Raw genomic sequence first — 21,253 nt, 5'->3', positions numbered from 1 at the left:
CGCATGCATTTTATAAACTCAGCAATACATGCTCTCTTACAAGCTGTTTCCTCAAAAAGCATGTTCTCCCACAGTATCAGCAAAGAAGTTGACAGATGAATGGACATGGCTTTTTATAAAATCAGCAGTACGTGCTTTTCCACAAGATGTTTCCTTAAAAATATGTTTGTCACAATATTAAAAAAGTTTGATGTAATTCCTCACAGATGAATGGGCATAGTCAACAGAAAAAAAACAATTTGTATGTGCTTTCCCCACAAAACAAAAACAAGTCTGGAAGGTAAAGCATCTGCAGAACAGATGTTTCCATATAATATCCAAAAAAGATACCAAGAAGAAATACAGGATCTAAAGTGTGTGAGAAGAACAGTATAAATAGACTGCAAAAATTCAGCTGTGTTAGAGGTATTTGTAGGAGCACACGTTCCAAGGTATTGTGTAGGAGAATAATGATCTATGCTGATTGAGAAGTAAAACTTTGAACATCTGTGCTACAAGTTGTCACAGTAGTACATGTCATTTGTTATAAGAATAAGTTATTTATTAGTAACTGCGCTTACAGTAAAATAGTATTGTGCTGCAAAGTATATTTCTTTATTAGTGTGCATTTGTAAGGCTCAGTGCCTTAAACAGACTGTAGATGCAGTCATGCAAACCTATGTGCAATAACCAGATTCTGATTCAGCAGTAAACAGTCAGCAAGACTTTATGCCTTAGGAAGACTGGTTTCAGTACAGTAGGTGCAGCACAGCAGCACCTTCATAATTCATTTTAAAGTGGTGAGTCTAGCTTGCATTCGAACATAGGGGGAGTGATGCCTACATAGGGTCACCCAAGTAAAGGCACAGTAACTAAAGGTTGTGTATGTGAGTGAGTCCTACATAGGAGTACTCCAATTTTTATACAGCTTGCAGCAGTACAGTTTTCAGACGTCTGAATCCAGAGAGACTGCCATGCAGGAAAGTTGCAGTGACATAAATTCTCCAAGAAAGGTCAAGAACAAGGTTTCAAAGCCACCTACTGCCAGCTTCATTTCACCAGCTTCTTGAGTGACTACAGAAAATTTCTAGCATTCTGCAACAACAGCATGATCACCTAACTTCTTGCTAAGTGGTAAGACTTTTTTCTGTGTCACATATAAGTATGGATGCCATTAGGGACGATAGCAGGAGATATAAACAAAGCTTTACTCTTAATGTCTCAGAACAACCAGACAAAATATGGGAAAAATGCAATGTTGGTATACACAGCACATTAGTAAATGTAAAACCTTATTAGGGCAAGTTGATGTTCAAGCATTATGTAAATGGGTTGCAACATTTGATTGGTATCTTAAACAAAAAATGAGGCATGTCATAGTAAATGTTTATTGTGTGAATCATCTGAAACTGCTTTTTGTTTACAATGCCACAAAAACAGTGCAGGCCATAGCTCAAAGGTTAGACTATAAAGACAAATTTATTAATGGTGACAAACCAGCAAAAGGTAAAATGCTTATGTTATATCCACATATTAAACAATTGTGTTCTGTTACTGCACTGATATCAGAGTTAAAAGAGCAGTCAAATCTATTATTGACAGAATACTCTGTAGATCTTGTTACACCCTTTAAAAATATGTACAACAGTGGAATGAAGCCAGTGCTCAACACACAAGAGATGAGGACAGGGGCAAGGTTTTTGATCATTTAACAGAAAAATTTAACAAATTTCTAAGAGACAGACAAGGTGAGGTTACAAAGTTCAGAAGTGATATACAAGAAATCTGTCAAAAGTGCATAGGGGCCCTACAATCCATAGAAGGTTCTACTAAAAAGTATCATAAAACCTTTAAAGAACTACAAAAGGAAATATCAGATCTTAAGCAACAGTTACAGGATAAAGAAAATCTGGTTAGCGATGTTCAGGATAAATTAATACAATCTAACATTTGAATAGAAGGAGGAATTGCAGAGCACAAAACCGATACAAGTCCTAGAACAGGGAACCACTGCAAATCTATATACACAGTCTAGATTATTACAAAGCTTACCCCAGTGGAATGATAAAAAAGGCATATTTTACAATATGCTTGCATTTGAAGAATGGGTAGGATACACAGCAGGATCTGATGTATTGACATATGCATTACTTAGATGTTTCTGGATTTTTATTCCCAAATGTTTTAAAACTTTAATTCAGTTAAAGAAAGACACTTATCAGTTAAACAGTAAAGTAGAAAGTATGACAACTATTCTAAAGGCATATACACAAGGGCAGCCTCTCACAGCTAAGCTGTTAGATAATTTTAAAATCACCATCTCAGATAAATTGATGGAAAAGCTGACCATTTCATACTTGCATTTCAGATCATATGCCAAAGGTCAGATAGTGACATGCAAACAGAAATACAAAAACAGTTAATAAATTGCTTTCTAGAGCAAGTCAAAGGGGTCCCAGGAGATATTAAATGCATTTATGAAGAACATTCAGATATCCTCCCTGATTTGGTACAAAGATTAATGAGGCGACAGACTATGGACGATGATGGGACATTATACTCACATCATATCTTTGCATTAGGAGAGGGTAGTGAGCCATTTGAGGTGATTGGAGAGGTTAAAAACCAAGGAAGGCAATGTATTGTGAACAACCTCCAGCAGGTAGAGCTGCATCTGCACCACCAGCTCATGTTCTTGTGTCTGTAGCACCAGGATCAGGTGTAGGTGATGAACAAAAGGCACCAACATATTTTTTCTGTAAAAAAATAGGGCATGTTAAACAAAATTGTAATCATTACAAAGCTTGGCATAAAAAGAAGGAAGAACAGGATGTGTTTCCAAAAACAGAACCAGAAGATTTGCAAGATAAATCAGAAAAACAGGTCTATGTACAGAGACCTTACAATATTGGTAAAACAGCTATAAGGGCCATCAATACACAGAAAAAGGAGCTGAAAGCAGTCTCACCTGTAAATCCAAAACATTTGGTAGAGCAGACAGAAGGGATGGCTATAGAGCAGTTATGAAAAGAGATTGAAAAACCTAAATATGTAGATCATTCAGACACAGCGGAAGATGACAAGAAAGAACATGCAGTGTACCATGTTGCATTTGACAATAAAGGGGAGGATGGGTGGATCCCCTTACAATGGGGGTTTGCCCCCCTACTCTGGTATCTTTTGGGTCTATATTATGTAATCAAAAACCTGTATCATCGAACACCACAACACTGACACACATAGCCCAAACCGCAAATACGCCAAACCCCCTAAACCGTGAATTTTCAAATCTTGAACCATCATAGTCGAACAGCACCACTGCACACTACATACTACATACCCAAACATAATAAATAAAACACATACATACACTAACCAAACCCTACTTCTAACCCTACACTAAACCTTACATACATTACTAGCTATGCACTTACCTTAACCTGCACCCTAACCCTAAGGTCCGTAACTATTACACACTTACCCTACAGACATATACCCAAATAAAACAAATAATCCACACACATACAGTTAACGAAACCCTACTTCTAACCCTACACTAAACCTTACATGCATTACCTATCTATGCACTTACCTAAACCCGCACCCTAACCCTAAGGTCCGTAACTATCGCACACATACCTTACAGAGCTATACTGCAGATGGGTCAACCATGACATTTCGTGTTTCATGGGTTTGAACATTCGCCGTTACCGTAGTTCGCGCTATACGTGTTGGCCTTCTGGTGTTCGCTGAAACGGGATTTCGATCTCGTAATATAGACCCTATCTTTCTTGACTACTTTTAAAAGGGGTCGAGATGGACAACCACTGATTGATATCTGGGTAGAGGGGTCACTATAGAAAAATGTCTTATTAGACACAGGAGCAGCAGTATCCATCACAAATAGACAGTTATTTATAAATCCTATAAAAAAGTTTGCATTTCAGCATTTAATGGCCCTGGATGCTATGCAGTGAGTAACCAAGATGTAGACATAAGATTTAACCAAGAAGGACAGACATGGAAGGGTGCATTTTTAATGCATCCATCCTACTCAACTACCATTATGGGTATGGATGTTCTATGACATTTGGGCATAGTAAATGATTTGCCTAACAGTATTCTGTTGATAGGAGACAGGAAAAAAAGAGAGGGAGAGAAAAGTTCAGGTTGCTGTGCAATCTCTCATCCTAAAAAACTGACAAGCCTACAAGATATGTGAATACAGACAGTGAGGATGTGTGGCAGTATTTACAACAGCAATTCCCAAACCTGTGGTCCAAGAGTCCCAGTGATTGTGGAATACTAGAAATGCCAGTAGGGTTGAGTAGTGATCAGGATTATATACCTCCACTTCAAAAACAATATCCCATTCCTAAGGGAGGCAGAAAAATATGGAAAATGTATTGCAGAATGGGAAAGGAAGGAATTATACAAAAAGTCAACAATCCCACAAATTCACCAATCTGGCCAGTCAAGAAAAAAGATGGTAGTTATCATCCTGTTATTGATTTATGGAAGATTAATCAATACACAACTCCTGGAGCACATAGGTTTATAGGTTGGTAACTAGGCTATCGGCCCTAGGGCCTATACAAACCTAGCCATAACAATTCCCTGGCTATTTCTTCCCACAATATTTACTTCTCTGGACCCCTGTCTAGCAGGGATAATAATAAGTCTTGAACCCAGGGTCCTGTAAAGTACAATCAAAGCAACATACCATTACACCATCGGAGCTCTTTTGATTCTGGGAGTTCCACAGTTGTCTGCACATATTAAGCCACAGAGTAAGTGGTTTACAGTAATAGATTTAGCAAATGGCTTTTTTTGCAGTACCACTCAGGAAAAAAGACTGGCCATGATTTGCCTTTACATTTAAAAAACAGCAATATGTCATGACAATATTACCTTAAGGATTTCAAAACAGTCCAGTTATTTTTCACCAGACAGTAAGATCCATCCTGCAACATCTAGAAAAGGATGATTTAGTGTTACATTACACTGATGACATATTAATCCAGTCTGAGATAGTAGAAGAGCATGTATGGCTTCTTAAAAAAGTTTTCCATACTCTACAGCAAGTAGTGTTTAAGGTTAAAAGTGAAAAGATTCAGTTTATGTCTCAAGAAGGTAAGTTTCTAGGTAGTATTATAAAACCATTAGGAAGGTTTCCTTGACCTATGCATGTGCAAGGCATTTTACAAATGGAAAAACCATTGACTGTAGCAGATCTACATAAATTAATGGGAATTATTAATTATAATGGGGAATTTATAGAGTATTATGCAGCTGTGGATGCTCCTCTTTACAAAATGTTACAAGGACAGAAGAGCTCCACTTTTTTAGAGTGGGTAACCCATGAGGATGAGGCATTTCACAAATGAAAGAAAAATTAGTACAAGCTACAGAATTAATAGCACCCACACCAAAGTTGCCATTTGTGCTATAGGCAGCAGCAGGGAAGAAAACATTATCTGTGGTGCTACTACAGGAATGGCCACATGGTGGCCACAACAGAATGGAAAAAACATTTCATCCAGTTATTTTCTGTAGTAGAAAGATGACCCTAGTGGAATTGGGCAACCACCCTTGCATACAGCAGATGGGTTCTCCCAAACTAGTTAATTTACTAGGGCATATGTCAGCTCAAAGAGCTGAACTGGAGGCAGTACTGTACATTCAAAGGTATTATAATCCTGTTAAAATTTTCTCAGACAATGCTTATGTAGTAAATTCTTTAAGACTGCATATGGATACCTGGATAAGCTGAGGATTTGTAGACAGTGTAGGCAAACCATCACGCCTTGCTGAACTATTAAAAGACATACATAAATTCATAACAATGTCAAATCAATAAGGACAGTACAACATTTTAAAAGTAAAAACACACCAAAAACCAACAAGTGAAACTTTCAGGTTAAATGCATTGGCTGACTCATTGGCAAAACAAGCAGTACAAATTGGTGAAAAACTTTCAGGGTATTTGTACATCGATGCAGAAGTTAGTGCCTTAAAAACAAAAGTTAGTAGCCTAAAAGAGCTAGACCAACAATCAATTAAGGAAGATCTCATAAATATTCAAAGAAAGCAAGGTTTAAAAGAAGAAACAGACCAATGCATGACTGTAGGAGTACCACCAAAGGAATACTGTGTAAATCCCACTACAAAAAGGTTACAGTTGCCTTATGTGCCATATCATTTAGCATGTCAGTTGGTCAAATTAAATCACCAAATACTGGGACATGTAGGAGCTGATAAGCTATGGGTGGTTGTAAAAGAAAAATATTGGAATCCAAATTAAAAAAAGGTCTATAGGCTGATTGTAGAAGAATGTCTAATCTCTTTGCAGGTAAATGCTAAAAGCAGAAAGCCTCAGTTACATTGGGTACAGCCAGCGGATGGGCCATGTTATGCAGTCCAGATAGATTATGCAGGTCCTTTGCCAACAACAAAGGGAGGTTTCAGATACCTACTAGTAGTAGTGGACGTCTTTTCAAAATGGGTAGAAGCAATTCCTACCAAAACCATGACAGCAAAGGCAACAGCAGAAGCCTTATTGAAAAATATTTTCTGTCACTGGGAGTGGCCATGTGTCATAGAATCAGATAATGGTCCACAGTTTGCTAGTAATATCATTAATCAAATATGTAATTTGTTGGGCTTACAGCAAAGATTTCATGTAGTATACCATCCATAATCCAATGGCATACTAGAGAGCATGAATTGGACATTAAAAGAATGCCTCAAAAAGGGCATGCTTGGAAAAAGACAGTACTTGGTTACAGCATTTACTGGCATGTTAATGGGTAATTGGGCAACACCAAATAGCAAAATGGGTATTTCACCATATGAAATAATGACAGGTCATAAAATCTCCATACAACTACCATTTGATCCAGATATACCTAATGACGGGCTTATGTTAGAAATCAATAAGCATCAGCAATAGTTGTAAAGGCTTACAGAAATATGTGATTACAAAGCAAGAGAGCAAGCGTTCCACCTATGGAGAAAAGAGCCAATTTTCCCACCTGATGAAAACCTTCCCTGTGGAAGAAAAGTATTGGTAAAAACATTCCAAATGGAAGGTCCATGGGATAGCAACTGACAAGGTCCTTTTAAAGTAGCGGAACAAATTGGATCATTAGTATATAAAATCAAAGGAAAAAAGAAAAACAAAACAATGTTGGTACATAAAGATCAGTTAAAAGTTATTAAAAGTTATTAAAACTAGTGAGCAATGTAAATCTGATTAAGTGTATTCTCTTGTAGGTTTCCCACAGAGAAAACATAATGAAATTGACATGGTTTAAAGTGCATCCTTTTGGAAATCCAGTTTTGGATGATCAAAGGCAAAATGATTCAGCAATGGAATTTCTATTTAAAGGATGTTTTTTTAATTGATAATAGCTAACTATTATTGTATCACTTAGCATTAAATTGTACTTACAACCTGTTAGTCAAACTGTAAAGTTACACGAGAGAGAGAGAGAGTAAAGAGATGTGGAAAAATGAGCATGATTGGTCACCATCTTTTAATACATTTTTGGCAAGACAGTGTTGGTATTCAGAAAGTATGAATGTTTCTAATTGCTGTGTATGTAGTTTAATATGTAAAATAACAGGGGTTATGCCTCTGGTGCCAATTCTACTAAATACTGTTAATAGTTAGAGGGTATTAATAAATGAGATAGGAGGCCAAGTTATAAATGTACAGTTACGTAAAGCAAGAGCACAGTTATCTGCTATAGTATAGGGAATCATATGTTTTCAACAAAATTGAACCATCCCAGTGGGTAATAGCAATTGTATTCAAATAATTGAAGTGATAAACTTCATAACCACTGTGACACCCGTGCCCTGGCCCAGCAATCAAGGAGCCTCAGTCCTCACCACTAACACCAGAGAGGGTGTCTCATATATGAGGAAAGGATAACAAATACACACAATAAAGTGCAATTTCCCTTAACAGCACACAGAGATCACAGTCAGTCCAGGGCTGGTCACTCCCTTGCTCCCCAAGTCCCCAGTAAGACTCCCCACTGGCACAGCTATAGGGTCCAGATCTCAGTCTAACTGGGCAACTAAAATCTCCAGCATCATCCCTGTCCAACCAGTGCTTTGTGTCCCTGCCCAAGTAGCTGACACACACTTTGAGATAAGAGTTTACACAACCACACAAACGCTTCTGGGGAAGGCTGGCACAGTTTCTCTAGCTGTGCCCCTTTTACCCAGACTATACGGTAGGAATCACTGCCACCACCCAGCTAATAATTATCAGCTACCCAAAGGCCCTTAAAAGGGTGTCCAATTATTACTGTGCCGTATTATTATCCAATTGGTAGTATAGCCCAGGGCTAAATCTGTCGGAGTGGCCTTGTACAGTGAACTCTATAAATATGCATTGTACTCTAGAACTTAAATTACCTCTACACAAACCAGCCACAGTTAAAAGGATTTAAAATATTTAATAATAAATAATTAAAACCACAACATAATACTTTCTACTACACAGTCAGTGCTAGTCAAGAGAGTTCAGAGATCACACAGAAATACTTAAAATAAATCAGTAGTACAGTTCTGACATCACAGAAAAACACTTAGTCTAAACTTTCTAATTTTCTAGCTATCTGCAAGAAAACACACTTCTAAAATAACTTCCTTACATAGAGCAGGAGGCAGTGCTGTGAGTTGGATAGTCAGACAAAAATGCTTAATAATCTGTGGTTCTCACTGTTTAAATTGAAACTGCAGTTCTGCTAAAAGATTACATAATCTTTTACACTTTCCTGGTGTTCCCAGGCTGACAGAAACTGCATTTACATTATTTTACACTTAGAGCAATAAAGGACATTCCATATGTAAATTCTGGTCATTAACATAGCCTTAAAACAATAGGCAGGATGCCTTCATCTAGCTGGGCTGGAGCCGATTTGTAAACATGAAAAGCAGTGATGAAATAATTTTAATTTCAAAGGACCAACAAGAAATGCTTGACTTAGCTTTATTTACAGCAGATGGCAATGTTGATACATTGTTTTAAGTTCAACATTTCACATTTACAAATGATAGAACTATCTGCACAATTAATTCTGGCTAGGCTGGCAGCCTTCACCCATCTCTACCAGTCTTCACACCCCCCCGGAGAACTCAAGGTAGTTTTTCAAGTGACCCTTGAGAAATGCCATTTGAGAGGGTTAGGTCTATCTGAGTTCACCTATCCCATTCCCTATCTTAAGAACCCATCTGCATTGGCATTGCTACTCCCACTGCAGTGCTGCACTGATGTATCATATGCTTACAATCCCAGGCTCCATCTTAGCAACTTGGTATTTTGCTGACTGGCTCTGTTTTACCATGTTAGAGGGTTGTGATCTGTCATAACAGTGAATTTTCTTCCATACAGATAATGCAGAAGTTTCTGCAATGCCCACACTATGGCTAGATATTCCTTTTCTACAGCTGCATAGCATTCCTCCCTGGGTTGGAGCCTATGACTGAGATAAACCACTGGGTGCTGTTCCCCCTCGGAAAAAATCTGGCTAAGTACAGCCACCACCCCATGGTTCGAAGCATCCACCTGCACAACAAATTATTTGCTGTAATATGGACTGGCTAACACAGGGGTCCTCCCAAAGCTTCTTTAAGCTTCTGGAATGGCTGCTCATATGCTGGGATCCACACTACCTTATCTGGCCTGTTCTTCCTTGTCAGGTCTGTGAGGGGAGCAGCTATGGTACTAAAACTGGAGATGAACTTTCTGTAGTACCCTGCTGTCCCTTAAAATGCCTTCACCTGCTTTTTAGTAACAGGTGCAGGCCATGCCTGAATGGCTTCCAATTTGGCAGGTTCTAGCCTTATCTTACCACTCCCCACTCTATGCCTTAGGTAGGAGACCTCCGCCATACCCACCTGACATTTTCTCGGCTTAATGGTCAACCCTGCCTTCTGTAGTCTGTCTAGCACCTCCCTGATATGCTGAAGGTGCTCTGGCCAGGAATGGCTGTAGATGGCAATATCATCTAGGTAAGCAAGAGCAATCCCTCCTGCTCCTGCTAGGATATTATCTACTAGCCTCTGGAAGGTCACTGGGACATTCTTCATCCCAAAGGGCATCTTTGTGAACTCATACAAGTCAAAAGGAGTCACAAAGGCTGACTTCTCTCTAGCACTGGGAGTTAAGGGCACCTGCCAGTAACCCTTGGTAAGATCAATGGTTGTAAGATACTTAGCCCTACCCAACTGCTCTAGGGCCTTATCTGTCCTAGGCATGGGGTAAGCATCTGACTCTGTGTGACTATTTAACTTCCTGTAGTCCACACAGAACTTGGTGCTGCCATCCATCTTTGGCACCAGCACCACTGGGGAGGCTCAGGGACTGTTGGACTCTTGAATCATCCCTAGTTCCAGCATCTCCTGTACCTACTCCCTCAGGGTCTGTCTGACTCTCTCGGGCACCCTATAAAGGGCCTGCCTAATAGGCCTTTGGGGTCCTGTTTTACCAGTGAACATGTCCCCAAATTCCTACAACACTGCTCAGATTTCTCAAACCTGTGTAGGGGATAGCTGCTGGGACATTGCTACCCCTTCCACTGAGGTGTCAGCCCGAGCCTCACTGAGGAGATCATTCCCCAGATCTCCCTCAGACTCCTCCTGCAATCCACTGCAAACGCTCAGCACAAGAGTCTCCCTATCATGGTAAGGTTTCATCATGTTAACATGGTACAGTTTGTGCCCCTGCCATCTGCTTAGCAGTTCCACCATGTAGTTAACATCACTTACCTTTCTTACCACCTTGTAGGAACCCTTCCAAGCTGCTTGCAGTTTATTGTGTCTGACAGGAATGAGAACCATTACCTGCTGCCTCACAGCATACTCTCTAGCTCAAGCATTCCTGTCATACTGCACCTTTTTCTGTTGTTGGGCTTCTGCCAGCTTCTCCTGGGACAAGCCCATGAGTTCCCTGAGCCTTGTCCTGAGGTTTAGGACATATGCCACAACAAACCCATTGTGAGACTCGCACTCACCTTCCCACTCATCTCAAATTAAATCTAGAGGTCCCCTCACCCTATGCCCATACAGCAGCTCAAAGGGTGAAAAACCTGTGCATTCCTGAAGAACCTCTCTGTAAGCAAACAACAGATGGGGCAAATATTTTTCCCATTCCCTCTTAAACTGATCTGCAAATGCTCACAGCATGCACTTGATTGTAGAGCTTAACTTCTCAACAAGATAATTAGTCTGGGGATGGTAAGGGTTGTCTTCATGTGCTTCACCCCACCGGACTTCCACAGATGAGCCAGCAGGTCTGACATAAAGTTGGCACCCCTGTCAGTCAGTATTACTTTTGGGAAACCTACCCTGCTGAAAATCTCTAACAAAGCACTTGCCACCTTCTCTGCCTCAGTGGAGGACAAAGCCACCACCTCAGGGTATCGTGTAGCATAATCCACTACCACAAGGATATACTTTTTCCCTGTGGAACTTGGGGTACTCAGAGGACCCACAATATCCATAGCTACCCTCTGAAATGGCTCCTCAATCACAGGCAAAGGTGTCAAAGGAGCTCCCACTTTGTCTCCTGCCTTGCCTACCTTTTGGCACTGCTTACAGGTTCTGCAGTACCTGGTTACATCTCTGGAAATTCCAGGCCAATAGAAGTTCTGCATAATATGCCTCTTTGTACGTTTTATGCCCGTGTGACCTGCAAGGGGATATCATGGGCTACGGCTAGAAATGCCAGATGGTAAGCTCTAGGCACTACCAACTGCTGTACTTTTTCACCTTCTAGCTCTCCCTCAGGGGTCCACTCTCTGTATAGTAACCCTTTGTCCCAGTATACAGATTCCCGCTTTCCTTGAGAATCAGGTGCCTCTGTAGCTACCTGCCTCAGGCCTTGCAATATAGGGTCTGAGAGCTGAGCCTGTCTCAACTCTCGCCTTGTAACCCTTCCCAGCTCCCCTTCCACAGGAAGTCTGGCATCCTCTGAGAGTGGTTCCTCACTGTTAGCCTGGGTACTACTACTCACCTCTACCTATGCAGTCACTCTGTCCAGGGGAACATCAGTACCCACAAGCAATTGTGGGCTCACATTCAGTCTCACCGCTACAGAGTAGCTCCCCACTGAAGTAAACACCTCACTAGTTCTGACTGCAAGTATGCAGTCTGTCTGGGTGCCCCCAAGCTACCAGAACCACATGCTTGTCTCTTAGCCTGACCATGTATAACTGCATACGTACATGGTACTGCCTCATCCAAATCCTTCCCTCACAGGACATCTGCAGGATGGTAGTTTAGTACCCCTGTTGTCTCAAGACAACCTACTATTGGCATTTTGTCTTTCCAACTTACTGTTCCCTCACCTTTGGTTCCCCACTTTGCCTCCACAGACACCTGTATGCCACCACATGGCCCCACTGGTTGCATTCAAAACATTTAACCCTAGCTCCCGGACATGTACCTGGACTAGTGGCTTCCCCTGTACTGGCAGATTCTATTGTGGCAGTCTGTGCTTCCCACCATGGATTCCTTGAGACCCATGAGCAGTACTTTGGGTCCCCTTCCTGTGCAGGGCTGCCCTGCTTGCCAGGTATAGGTCTCCCTTCTTCCCCAACTTATCTGAAGTAGCACATTGTCTGTCAGCTAACCAGATCCTCATGTCCTCAGGCAAAATGCTAAGGACTTGTTCCCTCACCAAAAGGTCTGCCAGCCCTTCAAAAACGGTGACCTGACATCCACTCACCCACCTGTAAAAATAAGTGCTCAATTCAGAAACATATTCACACACACTTTCATCTGCCTTGCGTCTATGCTCACAAAACTTTTTCCTATATGTTTCAGGTGTTAGCTTAAACAGTTCTAAAAGGCAACTTTTTGCAGCAGTATAATCAAAACATGCAATGTCAGACATTTTAGCTAATGCCGTTACAGCTTTACCATGGAGTAAGGGGGTTAGGAACCATACCCAGAGCCCTTGGTCAACTTCATACTGTTTACATACCCTCTCAAACATATGAATGAAACTATCAAAATTATCCCCCTTTTTAAACTGCGGAAGAAATTTACTGATATTTTGTGCTTCTGGGGTTCAGTTACTCCCTTTCTCATTACCTCAATGACTCTGGCAAAGAGTCAGCATCTCCTTATCATGCTGCCTCTGGTTTTCTTTTTCCTCAGCATCCAGACATAGAAGTTTCTTGTTCTCCTCGGCCTATAGACACCTCAGTCTCTCAGCTGCTTCTAATTCCACATGCCTGACCTTCAACTGAAGTCTGTTTAGCTCCAGCTGGATTTTTAAGTCCACTGCGGAAAGGTTGAGCTGTCCATTCTCTGAGGGAATTATATCTCTACTGCCAGTCTGGTTGTCCTCCTGGTTGCTGTTTTCTGATGCAGCTATAACCAAGGCTGCAATCAGGTCTGCCTTAGTCAGGTTTCCATGCACCAGTCCCCTAGCCTGGCACATCTCCACCAGCTGGCTCCTTGTCAGCTTTCCATACTCCTCTGCAGACATGCTGCCTGCTCACCCTGACTAACTAAGCTAACAAAAGAAATAAAACAATTGTGATCTGAACTCTGAGTATTCACTGCATGGCTGTTTTAGAGTACAAAACACCTACAAAGCTCACTGTACACAAGCTACAGGATTCACTCTATCCGCACCACTACAAGCCAATTAGTATTTGCCAACTAATTAATATGTGATGTGGATATCCCACCACTGCCAAACACAAATGTGAGGATATCCCAACCACTGCCAAACAATTAATATGTGACGCCCATACCCTGGCTGAGCAATCAAGGAGCCTCAATCCTCTCTTCCCATGGAGAATTAATATGTGACGCCCATACCTCTCAACCTGCAAACATCAAAAATCTGGACAAGGGCCATGAAAAATAGGTACAAATATATATGCTGATGAACAACTAATTTGCATACATAATTACATAACTCCACCCACTCCAATGGAATTGTGGGATACCAACTTTCAAACACAAACTGAACAGCAGACAACCAAAATATGCCACCAGAGCCCCCCTGCAGCCATTCCAATGTCCCATTACCTGGCTATTTCACCCCATTTACCATAAACACTAATGTGTGCATACTGCTTTACTTCTACAATCATTATTTGGATTTTATTTTTATAGTTTGCAGCACATCAATGCACAAACACTAACAGACATCTGATAAACAAAGCAATATTGTCTCACAATGAAAATAGATGGCATTAAAACTTCTCTGCCCTTGAAACTCACATTCATTGAAACCTGTACCACATCCAAAGAAAATGCATCTGGCCAGTGGTGGATAAAGATCACCTTTGGGTTTGGGCTGTTTTCAAATCATTGGCCCCTTGCACACAAAACAAGAAACATACATGTGTTCCTTTCTTTGATACACCTTCCTGACTTTATTAAGTTATATTCCTTATATAATACAGCACACTTGTTAGACAGAGCACATTTTAAATTTATTGTTTGAATGAACATTTTCCAGAAGGCTCCAATGCAGAGGAGAAGTACCTAGAAAAGTATGGTCACTGCAGTGCAGTTTGTTCTGAGGGTTTGTAATGAGAGTCTGTCTGGTAGGAATTAAGGCTCTATGATTATAGCTGGAAGTCTGTGATATATAAGGTGACTAACAAACAATGGGAATGAGCCTAGGTTTGAGCAGTTCAAATATTAGTGACCTAGGTAGCATCATGGATCTTTGCTTGATGGTCATCCAATTAGACTTAGAAAGTAAGGACCAATAGTACTCTATTTCTGGAACAAGGGTGATGATTGACATGCTATATGAGATGTTTTTTAGTGAGCACAGTTCTTTTTAGATACTACTGAAATAATCAGAGGGCTATATTCTTATTGGGATAAAAGTACTCCTTTTCCAAACCAATTCTACTTTCTACAGATAGGAGATGGGATATTTTCTTTGCCTGGCGTAAGTAATTTTCATTTTTAATTGCTCTAAATGTAACGTGGAAACTTAAGATGTTGTAGGCAGATTCAAAGGTAGTAGGATCATTTAGATATTTTAGTCTTTTTTCATTATGACAAGCTATTGTTCCAGTTAGGGGAATTGAAGAAAATTTATGTGGTGCCACAAAGATCACTGATTTACTTTTTTACTATATAACAGTTTATTGTTCCAGCATCAGTTTGAAAGCAATAAGAGGTCCTGTTCTACGTCTATGAAAAGGATGATATTGAAGGGCTATAAAAGGGTAAGAGTCATGTTGACAAATCAATGTGACTTTCAAAAAATACCAGTTCACTGAAAATAAAGCTAGCTGTAAACTGCATTCTTTGATCAGTGAGTAAGTTCTTTTTGTTGCATTTCCCTCTGTGCTGGTGAAGACCCCGTCTCTCTTGAGTTATATATACCTACTCCATGATTACATGACACTAAGGGAAAGTGCGCACTCCACTGGTGCTGAACATGGGTTTTGGCATGTTTTTTCTTTGTAGAACTGGCATTTACTAAAAGGCTGCACATTTTAGTGATGCATTGTTGGTCTGTAAGCAACTATGTCTTCTCAGTATAAAGAATTATTGTAAGTTAAAGTAGGTCATGAGAGTTTGTTGACAATGAAGGAGAATCATATACATATCTGTAGAACTCCATACAGGTAATATAAATATCTGAAAAAAAACAGTTTTATTAACGTGTATGCATGATGCTTGTGCATTCTAAATCATACTGTTTACCTAGGGTGGTACATTATGACATTATTAGAGCTCACATGCCTTTGGAACATCCTACATTGTGACTTACAGCCATATATTCAAAAGGGAATATTCCATATTCTTACATGTGCATTATGTATTCTCTTACTGCCTAAGAACTGTTCCATCTATAAGAGTTTGACTTGTAAATGTGATGATACATTCATGAAGCATACTTTCTTCTCACATCATAAAAATGAGGTGTAGAACTGAAATACTTTCTCATTGTAATTAAATAAACAAAATACAAATTCCAACTGATGTTTATTTTGGCTAAAATAACGTAACTTCATTGAATATTCTACATTTCATACCCAGTTTCCTTGTTATAATTAGTAGCAGGTTATTTTTATCTTATAAATGGAATTTAGCATATCAGAATTTTTAGAAATCCCTATGACTGAAAATGTTGGCCCAGAATGTTATTGAAGTAATAAAAACATTTAAAAAAATCTCAGTTTCTATTCACCTCCAGTAAAAATAGTGATTTGGTTATTTATACAGTAGGACTGTATCCATTTCTACATGCACTATTTGGTCTTTCTTGGACAATTAGATACATCAACTAAACTGAAAAGATCTGTTTTTACTTATGACCCGGGAATGAATATATCATGTTTTGCCTACTTTTAAAGCTATGGTTTCACTTTTGTGTGCCAGATGAAAGCCATATGACAGAAATTTCAAACAGAATTTAGATTTTCATGTATACTTGTTCATGGCCACAGAACTTTTAAAAAACTAAGAAGTGAACCAGACTCTGTAAAGAGTTGAATGTTGGCTGCCTTTATTGCTTGGAAAATCATTTGTAGAAATGAATATATTTATTTTGCTAGAAGAAAAAATATCTGTGCCAACTGCTGTCTGTTAAATAATATTTAGGAGCATAATCAATAATAAATTTCCATGAAAGGAATGGAAAAATAATCCAAAAAGCACCATACCTTCATATTAAGCTTGCCAATGGCTAATATATGCAATAAGACAGTGTACAAACAGTAGCAGAATTCAGGTGTACTGTATGCCATTTGCATATGTGTTTATTTTGTTCCTTACCTAGTCAGTATTCTTCTCTCCCGAATGGCAGTCATATCGGCAGCAGCAGCAACAGTTCAAAGCAACCCTCTCTCGGCAAGTCCCTAACCTAAAGAAAAGCAAACATTCTTCTCTCCCAAATGGCAGGCAGCACCAAAGTCATGTCAGCAGCAGCAACAGTTCAAAGCAACCCTCTCTCGGCAGCTGTTTCTGTCCAAAACGGCATTTCCCACTTGCAAAGCCCGCATTCTTCTCTCGGTAGTAACAGTTTACTTCCTGCCTGCTCACAGCCAGACGGAAATTATGACATGAGCTCCTTGAGCTCAATTCCGACTGGCTGCTAGTGCTGACGGAACTGATGTCATTGTGCATGGGATGATGTCAGCTCTGACAGCTCGAAAATTAAAAAAATGAAAAAAACAAAAGCAAAGAAATCAGAAATGAAGGGGTGCCATTTGGGAATCATGGCACCTCTTCATTTGGACCCCAAAACTCAGTAAAAAAATGAGTAATTCAGGACAGTTGGAGGTCTGATGATGCCCGTGCCCTGGCCCAACAATCAAGGAGCCTCAATCCTCACCACTAACACCAGAGAGAGCATCTCATATGAGAGGAAAAGATAACAAATACACACAGTAAAGTGCAGTTTCCCTTAAGAGCAAATAGAGATCGCAGTCAGTCTGGGGCTGGTCGCTCCCTTGCTCCCCAGGAAGACTCCCCACTGGCACAGCTATAGGGTCCAGATCTCAGCCTAGCTGGGCAAGCTAAAATCCCTAGCACTCTCTCTGCTAAACCAGTGCTTCATGTCCCTGCCCAAGTAGCTGACAACAAACTTTGAGATAAGAGTTTACACAACCACACAGACACTTCTGGGGAAGGCAGGCGCAGGTTCACCAGCTGTGCCCCTTTTACCCAGACTATACGGTAGATATCACTGCCACAACCCAGCTAATAATTATCAGCTACCCAAAGGGCCTTAAAAGGGTGTCCAATTATTACTGTGAAATATTATTATCCAATCGGTAGTATATCCCAAGGATAAAGCTATTGGAGTGGCCTTGTACAGTGGACTCTATAAATATGCAATGTACTCTAGAGCTTAAATTATCTCTACACAAACCAGCCACAGTTAAAAGGTTTTAAAATATTTAATAATAAATAATTAAAACCACAAGACAATACTTTCTACTACACAGTCAGTGCTAGTCAAGAGAGTTCAGAGATCACACAGAAATACTTAAATCAGTAGTACAGTTCTGACATCACAGAAAAACAGTCTAAACTTTCTAATTTTCTAGCTATCTACAAGAAAACACACTTCTAAAATAAGTTACTTACATAGAGCAAGAGGCAGTGCTGTGAGTTGGATAGTCAGACAAAAATGCTTAATAATCTCTGGTTCTCACTGTTTAAATTAAAACTGCAGTTCTGCTAAAAGATTACATCATCTTTTACATTTTTCTGGTGTTCCCAGGCTGACAGAAACTGCATTTACATTCTTTTACACTTAGAGCAATAAAGGACATTCCACATGTAAATTCTGGTCATTAACTTTGGCCTTAAAACAATAGGCAGGAAGCCTTCATCTAGACGAACTGAAGCCGACTTGTAAACATGAAAGGCAGTGATGAAATAATTTTAATTTCAAAGGACCAACAAGAAATGCTTGACCTATCTTTCTTTACAGCAGATGGCAATGTTGCCACATTGTTTTAAGTTCAACACTTCACATTTACAAATGATAGAACTATCTGCACAATTCTATCTGACTAGGCTGGCAGCCTTCATCCATCTTTACCAGCCTTCACAACCGCATACCAGTATGTGGGTATTGTTTCATGGTTTTCCTATTCTAATACCAGCCACGGGTCAGTTAATATTGAGTGACACAGTGGTATTTCATTTTTCATAGAACGATAAAAATGAGTGCAAAACCAACATTGCATGTTTGGCAAAGTAAAACAAATAAAAATGTTATGGTTGTACATGATAAAATTCCTACTATGAGACAAGTAAATGGCAGTATAGTAAATAGCAATGTTGCCCTGTCAGATGGGTTGTATTACATTTGTGGTAAATATGCTTATAAATGGTTAACAAAGGGATGGGATGGCACCTGCTATATAGGGTTAGTAGTATCAGCAATGCATCATGTAAAAGAGTTACCAAAGGGAAGCATTAGAAATGCAAAAAAGAAAAGAGATATATTACCTGTAATTGAAAATCCAGATAATCCAGTCAACACCTTAAATACATCACGTATTTACCACCAAAACCTTGATTATTTAAAATTAAAAGATATGGATCTAGGAGATTATGTAATTTCTGGAGCAGGTATATTTCCATGGTATGGAGCAGCAAAAGCCATCTAAATTGGTTGAAGTATTGACAAATGCCACTTTCAGTGCAATCTCAGACATTACTGTCGAAATGACAGTCATACGAACTATGGTTTTACAAAATTGAATGGCGTTAGATTACATACTAGCATCCCAAGGGGGTACATGTGCCTTAATAGAACAATGTTATACAGTTATCCCAAATAAAACAGAGTCTCAAAAAGTGCATTTAGAAGTCATTGTGCAAGTGTCACAACATACTAGAAAAAATTGGAATGATTGGAGTGAGTGGTTTGTAATTTATTTACAGGGTGAGCAGGAAAAATTATCATATTCTTAATTGTTATTATTGTTATTGTAGTGCTTGCTTGCATATTGCTCACATGTATTAAAGTTTGCTTAACAAGAGTTAGTCAACAAATTACTGTTATCAATTGCCATAATGAAAATCTATTACCAAACAATGATGAATTTGTCGTCCTGGTTTAAAATAAAAAGGGGAACTGTTAGAGTGTGCTAAACAATGAATAAGGGTTAAAATCAATTCTGCTATAAAAATGCAAAATAAATTAGGCATGCAATAAAGCTTACTTAAATGTAGGAATAGAACTTAGCAATATGTAATGAGCATCCATACTATGTGACATAGCTCTAACTATATCTATTAAAGACATGCTTTTTATAAACTCAGCAATATGTGATCTCTTACAAGCTGTTTCCTCAAAAAAAATGTTCTCCCACAGTATCAGCAAAGAAGTTGACAGATGAATAGACATGGCTTTATATAAAATCAGCAGTATGTGCTTTTTCACAAGATGTTTCCTTAAAAAACATGTTTGTCATAATATTAAAAAAGTTTGACATAATTCCTCACAGATGAATGGACATAGTCAATAGAAAAAAACTATTTGTATGTGCTTTCCCACAAAACACTTCCTTAAAAAACAAGTCTGGAAAGTAGAGCATCAGCAGAACAGATGTTTCTGTATAAAGCCCAAAAAAGATACCAATAAAAGAACCAGGATCTAAAGTGTGTGAGAAGAACAGTATAAACAGATTGTAAAAATTCAGCTTTGTTAGAAGCATGTGTAGGAATACACTTGTTTCGAGGTATTGCATAGAATAATCATCTGTGCTGATCGGGAAGTAAAACTTTGAACATCTATGCTACAAGTTGTCACAGTAGTACGTGTCATTTGTAAGAATAAGTTATTTATTAGTAATTGTGCTTATGGTAAAATAGTATTGTGCTGCAAAGTATATTTCTTTATCAGTGTGCAGTTGCAAGGCTCAGTCCCTTAAACAGACTGTCGATGTAGTCATGCAAACCTCTGTGTAATAACCAGATTCTGATTCAGCAGTAAGCAACCAGCAAAACTTTGTGACTTAAGAAGACTTTGGTTTCAGTACAGTAAGTACAGCACAGCAGTACCTTCATAATTAATTTTTCAAGCTGTACAATAGGCTTGGTAGTTGATAGGCATGAGAGAGGGAGACTTTAGCTTTGTTAGATAGGAGCTTTTTATGTTTGTATAAGAGTCGAAGTTTTTGATAGGTTTTCTTAATACAGATATTAACATGGAAATCAAATTTCAGTTGGTCATCTATCATGAACCATAGAAGTTTTGTGTTGGGTTCAGTTGTAATAAGTGTTTTATTTAGAGCAAAACTGGATTTAAGGTGGCTTGGGTTTTTCGGAAGAAAAAGTAAGATTTTTTTTTTAGGATTTAGAATTAGCTGGTTGTTAGAGACCCAAGTTTCAACAGAGTTGGAGGATTTCTGAGTAATTGAATTTAAGTCAGAGAGGGTGTCTGCAATGGTGATGACTGTAGAGTCATCAGCATATTGGATGAGGGATGACTGAGGGCAGGAGGTATGGAGTAGATTAGTAAAGATGTTGAAGAGTAGTGGACAAAGAATAGATCCTTGGGGAATACTCATTTTGATAGGGAGAGGAGGGGAGAGAGCAGAGAGCCATTTTACTGATTAGTTGATCTGTGAGGTAACTAGTAAACCAGACAATGGTAGATGTGGATAAGTTAAGGTTAGTGAATTTGTCCAGAAGAAAGGATTGAGAGACTGTATCAAATGATTTAGAGAGATCTAAGAATAAGCATGGTACTAGTCTATTGTTATCTCTGGCCTGTGAAATAGTGCTGATAAGGGATAGG

The sequence above is a fragment of the Protopterus annectens genome, chromosome 2.part1 (assembly GCF_019279795.1).
Source record: "Protopterus annectens isolate FY-2018-M chromosome 2.part1, PAN1.0, whole genome shotgun sequence".
In the NCBI taxonomy this organism is placed as follows: Eukaryota; Metazoa; Chordata; order Ceratodontiformes; family Protopteridae; genus Protopterus; species Protopterus annectens.
Note: the sequence above shows the minus strand (reverse complement) of the source record.